The sequence below is a fragment of the Aulostomus chinensis genome, chromosome 1 (assembly GCF_037954235.1).
Source record: "Aulostomus chinensis isolate RoL2024-O1b breed Wild chromosome 1, RoL_Achi_v1.0, whole genome shotgun sequence".
In the NCBI taxonomy this organism is placed as follows: domain Eukaryota; kingdom Metazoa; phylum Chordata; class Actinopteri; order Syngnathiformes; family Aulostomidae; genus Aulostomus; species Aulostomus chinensis.
The window spans coordinates 9,028,737-9,040,042 of NC_141320.1; the positions used below are offsets into that span (position 1 = coordinate 9,028,737).

General features: G+C 46.7%; 1 non-coding gene across 1 annotated transcript; it reads left to right on the plus strand.

Moving 5' to 3' along the window:
* Positions 1–10,582: 10,582 nt before the first annotated feature.
* trnaa-agc (transfer RNA alanine (anticodon AGC)) lies at positions 10,583–10,654 on the plus strand. Its single transcript has one exon. It is a non-coding gene; the product is annotated as a tRNA-Ala (tRNA).
* Positions 10,655–11,306: the final 652 nt, after the last annotated feature.

Consider the following 11,306-nt stretch of genomic DNA (forward strand, 5'->3'; position numbering starts at 1 on the left):
ATGCGACAGTGATGTCGGAAGAATCGCTAATGACCTCAAGATGATGCTAACAGTAATGTAGTGATAGTTGCTAAGAAACTCAGTGATGCTTACAGTAATGTAGTAAGAGTTTCGAACAACCTCAAAGTGATGCTGACAGTCATTTAGTAAGAGTTGCTAATGAACTCAATTCAATGCTACAGTGATGTCATGAGAATTGCTCATAAACTCAAAATGATGCGAACAGTAATGTAGTGATAGTTGCTAATAAACTCAAAGTGATGCTGACAGTAATGTAGTAAGAGTTGCTACGAACCTTAAAATAATGCAACAATAATGTAGTGAGAGTTGCTACGAACCTCAAAATAATGTGACAGTGATGTCGGAAGAATTGCTAATGAAATCAAAATGATGCTAACAGTAATGGAGTGAACATTTCGAATAACCTCAAAGTGATGCTGACAGTCATGGAGTAAGAGTTGCTACGAACCTCAAAATAATGCTACAGTGATGTAGTAAGAGTTGGTAGTAAACTCAAAATGATGCTAACAGTCTTGTGAGCTCCATCAAGACCCAGGCCACTATTTGTGGTCATGCATCATTGTGGCTGACCAATGGTCCAACTTCATCAGTCAGTCAGAGACATTAGCATTTGTCGGCCTGGCCTGCTGCCAAAGACTAACACTGCTTTAGTTGATTTACCTGTGCAGCCATGTCACGCTCCTCTCTGCCGCCTCCACGGTCAGACGCCAGGTTAAACCAGCCAATGGCGTAAGAATCACTCTCAGAATCTGAAGCGCTCGTAGCTGCAGGGTTTTTCCACACAGCTTCTGTTGAGAGACAAAGTCCATCACTTGATTAACTCTCACCAACAGAAATGTGCAGTTTTCCACTCAGGACAGCTGCTGCATGCTGCTGTTTGTAAAAAGAAGGTCCAGTGGATCCGTTCAGTTCTACATTATTCAGCAGAGAGATGTCACCATTGAATAATGACCATATTTCCTAAAATTATAGCTCAACCACAGAGGGACCAGGCTACTAGAATGACCTCTGTTTACTAGAAGTGAACTCCTCAGCTGTCAGTGGAGTCAAATCTGTCTTAGAGAGGCCAGAGGTTCCCACACTGGTTCCCTCTCATCATGCAGCCCTGACAGCTGTGTGTGCTGTTCCAGCGTGTTGGCACCTCACTGATGAGTTTCAGGGTTGGCCCTCCCATCTGTTGCTGCACCTGAGCCAGCTTCTCCTTGGCTGTAGTGCTGATCTGAAGGATGTGACAGTGTTCCTGGCTTTGTGTCTGATGATGGAAGTGGGGATCTGATCACAGGATTTTCTGACTCCTAGATTCAGACGATGTGCAGTGCAGACTGAGTGGTGAATTTGGAGCTGTCTAGTGGATGCTGTCATGTTTGGTGCTGCGTCGCTCACAAGACACTTCACTTTGTTGGTGATGGCCCAGTCCTCCATCAGGCCTCTTTGGACTGGGGCCAAACTGTCAGCAGGGTGACTTTGTGGAAAGTCTTGCACTCCCAACACATTCATTCTCACGAATGCAGTGACAGGTCAGAGCCAAGGGAGCCTCCATGTCCACAGATGTCCACATGGCAGCTGGACTTCCTTTTTCACTCCTTCCCGTTCCTCCTGGTACTTTTTGGCCACCGTTTGTTTGATGGTCTGAAAATGACACCCAGAGTAAATCAATACATTGAAATTACAGATGAAATAAACTGGAGATATCAACTACTGCTTTAGATCATTTCCACACAAACCTTCCTGGTTGGCAAACAAATGAGGCTCAAGGACCTGAACCAGTTCCCTGAACCCTTCCCTCTCAACAGTGCTGAGGGGCTGGCAGTCCTTCAGGATCAAATTCAGCAGAGCCTCATCCAGCATGTGCTTCCTGGAAGCTGGATGGTTAAAGATGAAGGAGAGAAGAAATGAATAGGAATTAATGATCAATGAAGCAACTGTGAGTCAGTTGGAGAGTGGCTGTATACCTGAGTTCATCCTGGTGGATCTGGGACTTCATTCTCATGCCTGGCCCCATCAGGCCTCAGCACTGAAGAGGTGCTTTTGTTGAGATGAGATGCTTCTGTCCAACAAATGCGACATTCAACCTGCAGAAAAGAACATGAGTGCTCAGCTAAAAGTTCCTTTCTTCATGGTGACTGGTGTTTCTTAGTCTTAGACCACCAGGTTTCCAATGAGGTGTATCGGATACGTTGTTGTGTGCCGCTGAAATCCGTCCAATTGCGGCGTTGTTTCCTCATGAAATATGTTTGCCTTAAAGCTCATTAAAGTGTTGAACCACAATATCGTTCACCATAACTTCAACTTCAAGATAACCTACTTCTACATTCCAGTCCCGGCTGCTCCTGTTCTGCTGCAGTCCAGAAAACAACAACCCGATACAATTGGCGCTCCTTCCCACAGCTCCGGCCCGGATCCGCATGGTTCCGCTGACTGACTGTGAGACGCGCTCCCTCCAGAGTGGCACAGCCCGATGGGGGTGCTTATCTGGCACGGGGGCGTAAAACAGGTGCGACTGGAAAGCCTGGTTTATTCTGCGTCGAGGGAACGCGTTGCTCTGCAATTCACCGCCAAGCCGCTAGGGGGTGTGGCTTTGTCTTTGTATTGTTTACGGGGCTCTTGTCGGATTCCTTGGTTTTCTTCCGGTCACAGACAACAATTGTTGGCCATTTGTCAGTCTTTGTAGTGCCGCGAATAATCCTTTCTTCGGCTTGGTCCATTTTTTCTTGAAGCTTTCACCACAGAAACTTTGAAAATGGCGGTGTTGTTGTGCTGCGACTGAACCGGAAATGACGTTCTGAGCGGACCAATTACAGTCCTCGACGTTGACGTCACCACGCGTTGACGCGACACGGAGGCAGGATTTTGTTGGGGTTTGCGTGGACGCGACGCAGAAGCATAAATCAGGCTTTAGTGGTTTCGAATCTCACGCCAAGCCGGAGAACCAGGTCTTGAATCAGTCACGTGGTCACTGCCGGTCGGCGAGGCTTTGGACGTCACTAAATACGTCATCGATAATCGTTTTTCAAAACGAAATCCTGGATCACTCCACTCATCACTACCGCTGCTACCAGGTTAGCGAGTCTGGAGTGGCACAGAGAACAGAGCTTGGACTCTGCTCGTTTTGAAGAAGACGAAGAAGAAAAGAAGCGGAAGGCCTCGGTCTTTGTCTCCGGAAGGCTGAGTGGCGCCGGTAGAACCTCAACATGTGCGCCGCGCAGCTGCTGCGGGTGTCGGTCCAGGAGCGGATCCTCGCCGCCGCTGAAGACTTCCTGCTGCAGCTGGGAGAAGGAGACTCAGCGGCTGGAGTCCCGGTGCTGAGAGCGCTGCTCACCGAGCGGCTGGCGGCGGCCGCGGAGCAGATCGTGGCTCTGCTGGAGGAAACCGTGGCGGAGTACGAGCGGGAGAACCGCCGGCAGAGGTTGCTGCTCGATGCCGTGGTGAAGCCCCGAGTCAGGCTGGACAGAGCAGGTGAGTCCCCCCACACTGACCAGGAGAACCGAGAGACCGCAGTCCTGCCAGCAAGTGTCTCCGGTCTGGTTGTGTCCGTAATCCGGGTCATTGTGCTCAGACCGTCTGAGCAGGAGTGGAACAACGTAGAAGTGTTTCGTAGTTGACGGCTATTCGGTGTTGGTGGAGCCTTAAAACCTCACCTGGCTCGGGACACGCTGGGCGCCATCTTGGCTGCCTCCTGACCAACATGTAGATGGCGCTGTTTGGTTTCCAGGCTGCGTCCTTCCCGCCGTAGTTCTACTGCTTTTTGTATTTGTTTGGAAGAAAAAAACAAAACTAAGAAACACGGAGAAACATCTCATAGGTTACACGTTACAAATTTTGTCCCAGCCAGAGTTTTCCTCAATTACTGGAAAGGAAAGGGACATTTCCTGATTGTTATTAATAAAGTAATCTTAGACCTTGGCTGACTGCATGTTGCTGTGTTTGGGTGGGCTGACATTTTTAGCATCAGTACAGGTCACAGTGGTCCAGCACTCACCTCTCATTCTAGAAATGAACATTCTGACTAGCAGATGTGATCATGAATGGACAAAACCATTCAGCAGAGGGGACCAGTGACCTTTGACCTGGGTGACCCAACGTTGATCCAAGCATCTGAAGCCAGCGTTTCTATTCCCAGTTTGCTGACTGGTCGTCAGTAGCAGGACGTCTCTTTTCATTGAGTTGATTTCTGTTTCTGTCTGTTGCTCCGCTGTTTCAGAGTCAAATGAAGAGATTTCTGATGTTGCTGTTTGTGTCCTGCAGATGTGGAGCAGCTGCTGGTGATTAAAGAAGAGGTTCCCCCTGAGCTGCAGGACCCAGAGCCCCCCCACATTAAAGAGGAGTGGGAGGAGCTCTGGACCAGTGAGGAGGGAGGGCAGCTTCAAGGGCAGGAGGAGGCTGATATCACCACGTTCCCCTTCACTCTGGTTCCTGTGAAGAGTGAAGGGAACGAAGAGAAACCTCAGTTCCCACATCTTCATCAGAGTCTAACTGAGGAGAACTTGAAAGAAGAGTCTCTGAGCAGCAGCCCAGTTCATCCTCTGAAAACAGAAGCTGATGGAGAAGAGTGTGGAGGACCAGAACCAGAACCAGCCAGCAAGGTAGATCCAGATCCACTTGTACAACCCCAGACTGAAGACCAGATGTCAGACTCTTCTGAAGCTGAGACTGAAGTCAGTGAGGATGATTGGGTCAGACCTGATAACACGGCCACTTCTGAGCACAAGGAACCCTTTGGCTCAAGGAGGAATATGCTTCAGAAATTGAGCCCAGGACAGGAAGCGAGTCATTGCAGCTCAAAAGAACAAAAACTAAAGACTGGAAGAGAATCAGAGATCATCAGGAACGTGACCTTTGGTCCTTCTGAATCTGAGACAGAAGTCAGTGAGGATGAGCGTCCCTTTAGGTGCTCAAAGTGCAGTAAAGGTTTTAGTTACAGAAGGAATTTGGATGTACACATGAAAACACACACTGGAGAAAAACCATACCCGTGCTCAGTTTGCGGCACAGGGTTTTCAGAAAATGGATATCTAAAAAGACACATGAAGAGAACACATACTGGAGAGAAACCATTCCCATGCTCAGTTTGTGGCACCACATTTGCAGAAAAGGCAAGTGTGAAAAGACACATGACAAGAACACATACTGGAGAGAAACCATTCCCATGCTCAGTTTGCAGCACAAGATTTTCAGAAAGGGGTTGTCTGAAAAGACACATTAGGAGAGCCCATACTGGAGAGAAACCATTCCCCTGCTCAGTTTGCGGCACAAGATTTTCAGAAAGGGGTTGTCTGAATAGACATATGAGAAGACATACTGGAGAGAAACCATTCGGCTGCTCAGTGTGTGGCAAAACATTCTCAGAACAGGGACATCTGAAAAGGCACCTGAACGTGCACACTGGGGAGAAACCATTTCCCTGTGCACTTTGTGGCAAAAGATTCTCACAAAAGGGAAATCTGGGAAAGCACATGAAAACGCACACTGGGGAGAAACCATTCCCCTGTGCATTTTGTTGCAAAAGATTTTCAGAAAAAGGATGTCTGAAAAGACACATGAGGAGAACACACACTTGAGAGACATTTGTCTTGCTGAATTAGTTGCAAAAACTTCCTAGATGAGGAAAACATGAAACAACACAACAGAAAAATGTCCTTTGTCCATTCTGTGTTGGTGTGACTCAAACTGAGTAGATAATGCAATTTATCATGGTCGTTCAGACCCAACTTGGAGGTTCTGGTTTAAGAAAGCGTTTTTGAGATAATGCAGCAGGAAATAAACTCAGTTAACCTGACATAATGGAGCCATCATTGGATATGACGGTGAGGGGGCTGATCTTATTTTCTCTGAGGTCACCATGGAAAGATCCACCTGGTACCACTTACTGATCTTTGTATTGACGTATTGATCACTGATCAAACACTGAATTATCTTTGAGTGTCTTCAGACTATCTTACATGAGTGTATGTTATTGTTACGATGGTTTCTCTTCCTGGTTCCTGTCAATACATGTGCAGCTGTCAAGTCTTTCATCACTTGTTGGTGCAGCCTGATAATAAAGAATTACAAAAGTCCAGCCTAGATGGAACTCATACATGGAGTTTTAGACAACTGCTGGCCTTCATCCAGCTTTATTGATAAATATAATTGAGTATCATCTGTGTAACAATGGAAATTTATGAACTGTTTCCCAATAATATGACCTAAAGGAAGCATACATAAAGTGAAGAGTATTGGCCCCAGCACTGAACCTTGAGGAACACCGTGTTTAACTTTGGTTTGTATAGAAGATTTATCATTAACGTCTACAAACTGAAATCAACCTGATGAATACGATTGAAACCACTTTAATGTTCCCTGAATGCACAGTTTAATCGTAATAATGGTACACTTCAGAATTAACGACAGCACATATACATTTGTTGTGTATGTACGCTGAACTTGAACAGTCCGTTGTCCCAATGGAGGCAAGTGAGAGTGAGGCCTGCAGCCAGACTACAAGGTTGGTGCTGCCACCCCAAGGGAGGTGGAGAGGGCAGAGGCAGGGGTCAGGAACACACGGGGGAAGGGGAGGGGAGGATAGTACGCGCCATTTACGTCACCAAGGCAGAAGGAGTTCTCCTGGAGGATAAACAATGGGGCAGCCGATAAGGAAGCTGTGGGTTTGGGCGGAGGAGCACACATTCCAATCTGTCTTCTCTTTCAGTCCAATCCAAATTGTAAAGTTAAATTTCTGGTCTTCAACATCACTCTCCTCTTCGCAGAGCGGCCAACTGCTCCGAGATGGTTTCCATCTTGGGTTTCAGTTCAAGAGTCTGTTGTTGCCCCGCTCTGCCAACCTCAGTCATTGCGTTGTCAATGACTGAGGTTGTGTGAGCTGCACATCACATCAAGTGTTGATGCCCACACAAGGGTGTCTTTTTAAAAAGAGGAATATTACGCCTCCATTTCACACAGACGAGACGGCAAATTTGGCACATTTTCTGTCTAAAAAGGGCTGGAGAGAGATGGAGGTGAGGGAGGAGAGGAGACAGAGAGGTGGGGAAGAGAAGAGAGAGAGACCAGACATTATGTTTGCTGCTCCATTTTGATTGTTGCTCTCCAGCTTCAGCTCAATAAAAACCTCTTCATCACATCAGTCCCATGTGGAGCTGCGTTGTTCCAACAACACTGAGCTCTCAGCTCATAGCAGTTCTACAATAAAGGTTCCAACACAACGTTCCATTGATCCATGAACAAAGCAGGCAGTGAGACCTTGATGATGTCACATCTGTCCACTGTCCAGATGTCAGAGCTGAAAATGATAGGATGCCATGTTCCCTTCAACAACAGTCCAGCAGAAAGCCACCATGAAGACCTGAGGAGAAGCAAGGCAGCTCACCACAGTCAGGAACTCCCAGTCACCTCAACAAGGTTTCTGTCCACTCACGTTCAACCAGACCAGCAGATCACCTGCATCCCCACTGCCTCACCACCAGAGGGCAGTAGAACATCAACCATAGAGGCTCCCACTGAGGAATGAACACCACCAGCAGCAGACAGCTCTCCCTCCCTGACAGCATTTAAAGGAGATGAATGATGGATCATCAAACTCCACCATTCACTGTGACTCAGGGCCACTCCCTCTGCTTTGACTCTCTTTGATTGTTTGTCTTTGTTTTATTCAAACAAGTTGTTCCTCCTCTCTCTCTTCTTGCTGCTCTACCCCCCCCCATGTGATGTCTACTACCTCCTCCTCCTTGATGACACTCATTGTGAGGTCTCTTCATCAGCCCTCCTCTGCTTTCTGAGCCACAAACAGTTTTTCTGAGTCGCTAAAACCCCGAACTCCATCTTGAACCCAGACTCTCAGAAGCCTGACCACATTTACTGAACTGGTCCCTCTTTGGTGAAACCATCACCACGTTTCTGAAGGCTCTGAATGTCCTGATGCTGATGTCATTCTGCTTCCTCTGACACAGGCAGCTTTGGTCCGTTCTGGCACTGTGACATCAAAGACTAAATGCTGAGATCAAGAAGAACATTTACAAAACATGAACAAAACGATGACAGAATTCTTTGTCCTCCTCCATCACCACGATGCCATCGATGGTCCGTTACTGTTGCAGTGCAGTAACATCATGAGTTGTGTCAAACCATCTCTGTCAGCTCTGCCAGTGTCTGGAGTGACGTCTCCAAGGACACTTGCTGCCAGGACTACAGAGGAAACATCAACATCTGTTTGCATCTGGCTTCAACTGTACTTTTCCTCTAGGTTCAACTTTGCTAGGTTACAGTGACTTGTGTACAGAGTAGTGACTTGATCAGCTGGTGGTGATGATGTAGCTTTAGGATGCTAACACAGTTGTTACTCAGGGCATCGCTGGTTGTAATTTAGAGTCCAATGAGAAACGCTCAGTCTCAGGTTCCAGCTTGTCAGTGAGTTCTTTGAGGGTCAGAGACTTACATACAAATATAAAAACCAGTTGAAACACTTCCTGGAATTTTAAGAGGATTGAATACAAACAAGGAAGCGCGTAAGACAGAGTAATAATACCAGTAAAGCAATGAAGGCATATGGAGGATCAGACATGAATCACAAGATTTATCTGAGACTCAAGTGGACGGCAAAGGTAGCAGGTGAGAAGGTGTTCAGGATGAAGGGTCAGTGACCTCCAAACAAAGAAAACTCCTGAATGGAGGTTGAGCAGAGTCTGAGGAGTCAGGTGGAGCTGGCAGTGAGACAGGAGTTGAGGCCTGAACAGATGCAGCACTGGTCTTTGTCACTGTGACAGCACGACAACCAACAGGACCTGCTTACGTTCTCAGCTGGATTGTTCTCATCAATGTACGGAACCTCTCCAACGACCTGGTGGGGGGACGGCCTACCAAGCCTCCACCTCAACGACCGTGGCTCCCACTGGGATTCGCGATGCTCTTCTCAGGCACAAGGTGGTTTCTCTCCACTGGTCAGGATGGAGATTCAAGGCTCACGGGAGGTCAACAGTATTGTGACCGTGAAAAGGGGGAGAGGAGAAGTTCTGTTTAAAGTTAAAGAACAAAGAAACAAAAAAGTAAGCAGAAGAGAAAGAAAAGGGGAGAGACGGACCAGCAGCTGGAGGAGCTCACGGAAAAATAAGAAGCGCTGAAGAGCCTGAACCCAACCCAACTGTAACGGATGGTGTCGTGACTATCATAATAAACTGGTCCGCCGTGGGGGTGACCTTTGACCTGTGTGGGGCTGCTGGCCAATCAGCACCCTTTGCCGTCCTCAGTACTTCTCAGATATTCCTGTATTAAACGGGTCAACAGAGGGCAGTCATGCATCCCTCAGATCCTCTACAGCAGGGGTTTTCAGTTAAAATTCTCCTGGGTCCAGTTTTCAAACCTCTTCAAGCTTGGGTCTGGAGGCCTAGCACAGTTTTTCATGACTGCTGATTTCAGTGATAGGCCCACGCCTGCATGTTAGCCAGCAGTCGAGCTGTGCTTTATGATCCAGGGGCATCTTTAGCCGATGGAGGTAGACTTTAAGCCTGTTGTATCAGTGTCTGTTTGGTCAACAATGAACTTTCAGATCGAATGAAGTCGCCGACATTTCAATAATAGTCGCTTTTATTGTCTGCTTTTTTTCCACATTAACCTTAAACCTATTGTCCAGCAGGGGGCAACATAAAGAGAAGAGTGAAATGAAAATGGATTCAAAAATACTCAGAATTTACTGGCATTTGACTGCACGTATATGACTATGTGAGTGTGTGTGTGTGTGTGTGTGTGTTTTGAAGACGACTTCTTGACTCCATTTTTGTTGTCACTCTTCTCAATTTTCAGTTTCACTCATTAAAATGAAGCAGCTTTGACGTGTTTACTTCTCTTGTGCATCAACAACTTTGGTCTTTAAACTCCTAACAAACACACCACACGTCACTCACTCTATAGATTAAATCTGCTGATAACACAAAACACGTGACCTTGTGACCCTGCATGACGTTTTGCTCCAACTTTCCAGAACTAATAGGAGGAACAGCATGGACCGTTCTGAGCAAGAACTCTGACATCACCATCATCATGAACAAGAAGGCAGTAGGACTCAACTTCAACAAATCTGAAATGTCCCCTTCAGCTCCTGCTACTTTGAACTGATGCCTAAACCTTCAGTTTCCATTCATCACTCAGAACCTCTCACAACCCCAGAAGAACAAGCAAAGGTTTGGAGCAGTAAAGCCTTCAATAATGACATCATCATGTTTGAGGGTTTTCTTCCCTCAAACTGTTTCTACCAACACAACAGAATCCTGGAAATATTTCAGGTGTTGACCTCCCAGCAGCCTGAAGGTCAAGCTGCATTATCTGTTATGTTGCTGAGCAGAGGAGGGAGCTCAATGGTAGAGCGCTAGCTTAGTATGTGAGAGGTGGTGGGATCGGTGCCCTCGTTCTCCAGAAGACTTCAGCTTGTTCTGTTGTTGAGCTCTGATGAAACCACTGACTTTGAACCACACACAAAGTGAAGGAGTGACTTAAGATTGATGGCACCTGAGGAACTTCTAGGTTTCCTAAAATCAACTGGAAATTCATTCACCAGTTAAACAGTGACTCTACCAGAGGGGGTGTAGCTCAGTGGTAGAGCGCATGCTGAGCATGTATGAGGCCCTGGGTTCAATCCCCGGCATCTCCAGCTGGTCCTTTGTAGCCTTCATCTTGTCAGCTAAAGTGATCCTTAAATGTGACAACAGTCGATTAACTATCAGAAGACATCTTCTACATGTTCAAGGTGGGCGAACTTTCCACAAATATTCAAAATTACTTTTGAAAATGAAAACATAGATCAAACCTGCCCTGTCAATCACCCACAATGGGCGGATCGTCCCACTCCCTATCAGGTTCCCCACTCCGCGACCCAGGAGGCTCCCTCTCCCTATCAGGACTAGAAATCCATTGGGGTCTCCCTGCTCAGGTAGGAGTCCTGCCCACAACGTTAAGCTGTTGATGTTCTAGAGGAGACAACATCTGATCTTTGTTAGATCCACCAGTCAAAGGGTTTCTTTAAAGGCTGTAGCAGCTGAGAATGAGGAATTAATAACCATCTTAGTGAGGACATTTTGAAACATGATGACATTTTATTGACTTGTAGCACTGCAAAAATCATCTCCCCGCCAAAAACCCTCTTCTCCAACTCTGTACTCAAGTTGTCTCCTCATCAGGCACCACAGGATCCAGGACGTTCAGTCAAAAAAATCATTAGTGATTTTAAAAATGGCCATCAGACACAAAATAAGACTTCAAACAGGTTTACAATTTTATTTGATGTTGACACATTTTGTCCATTT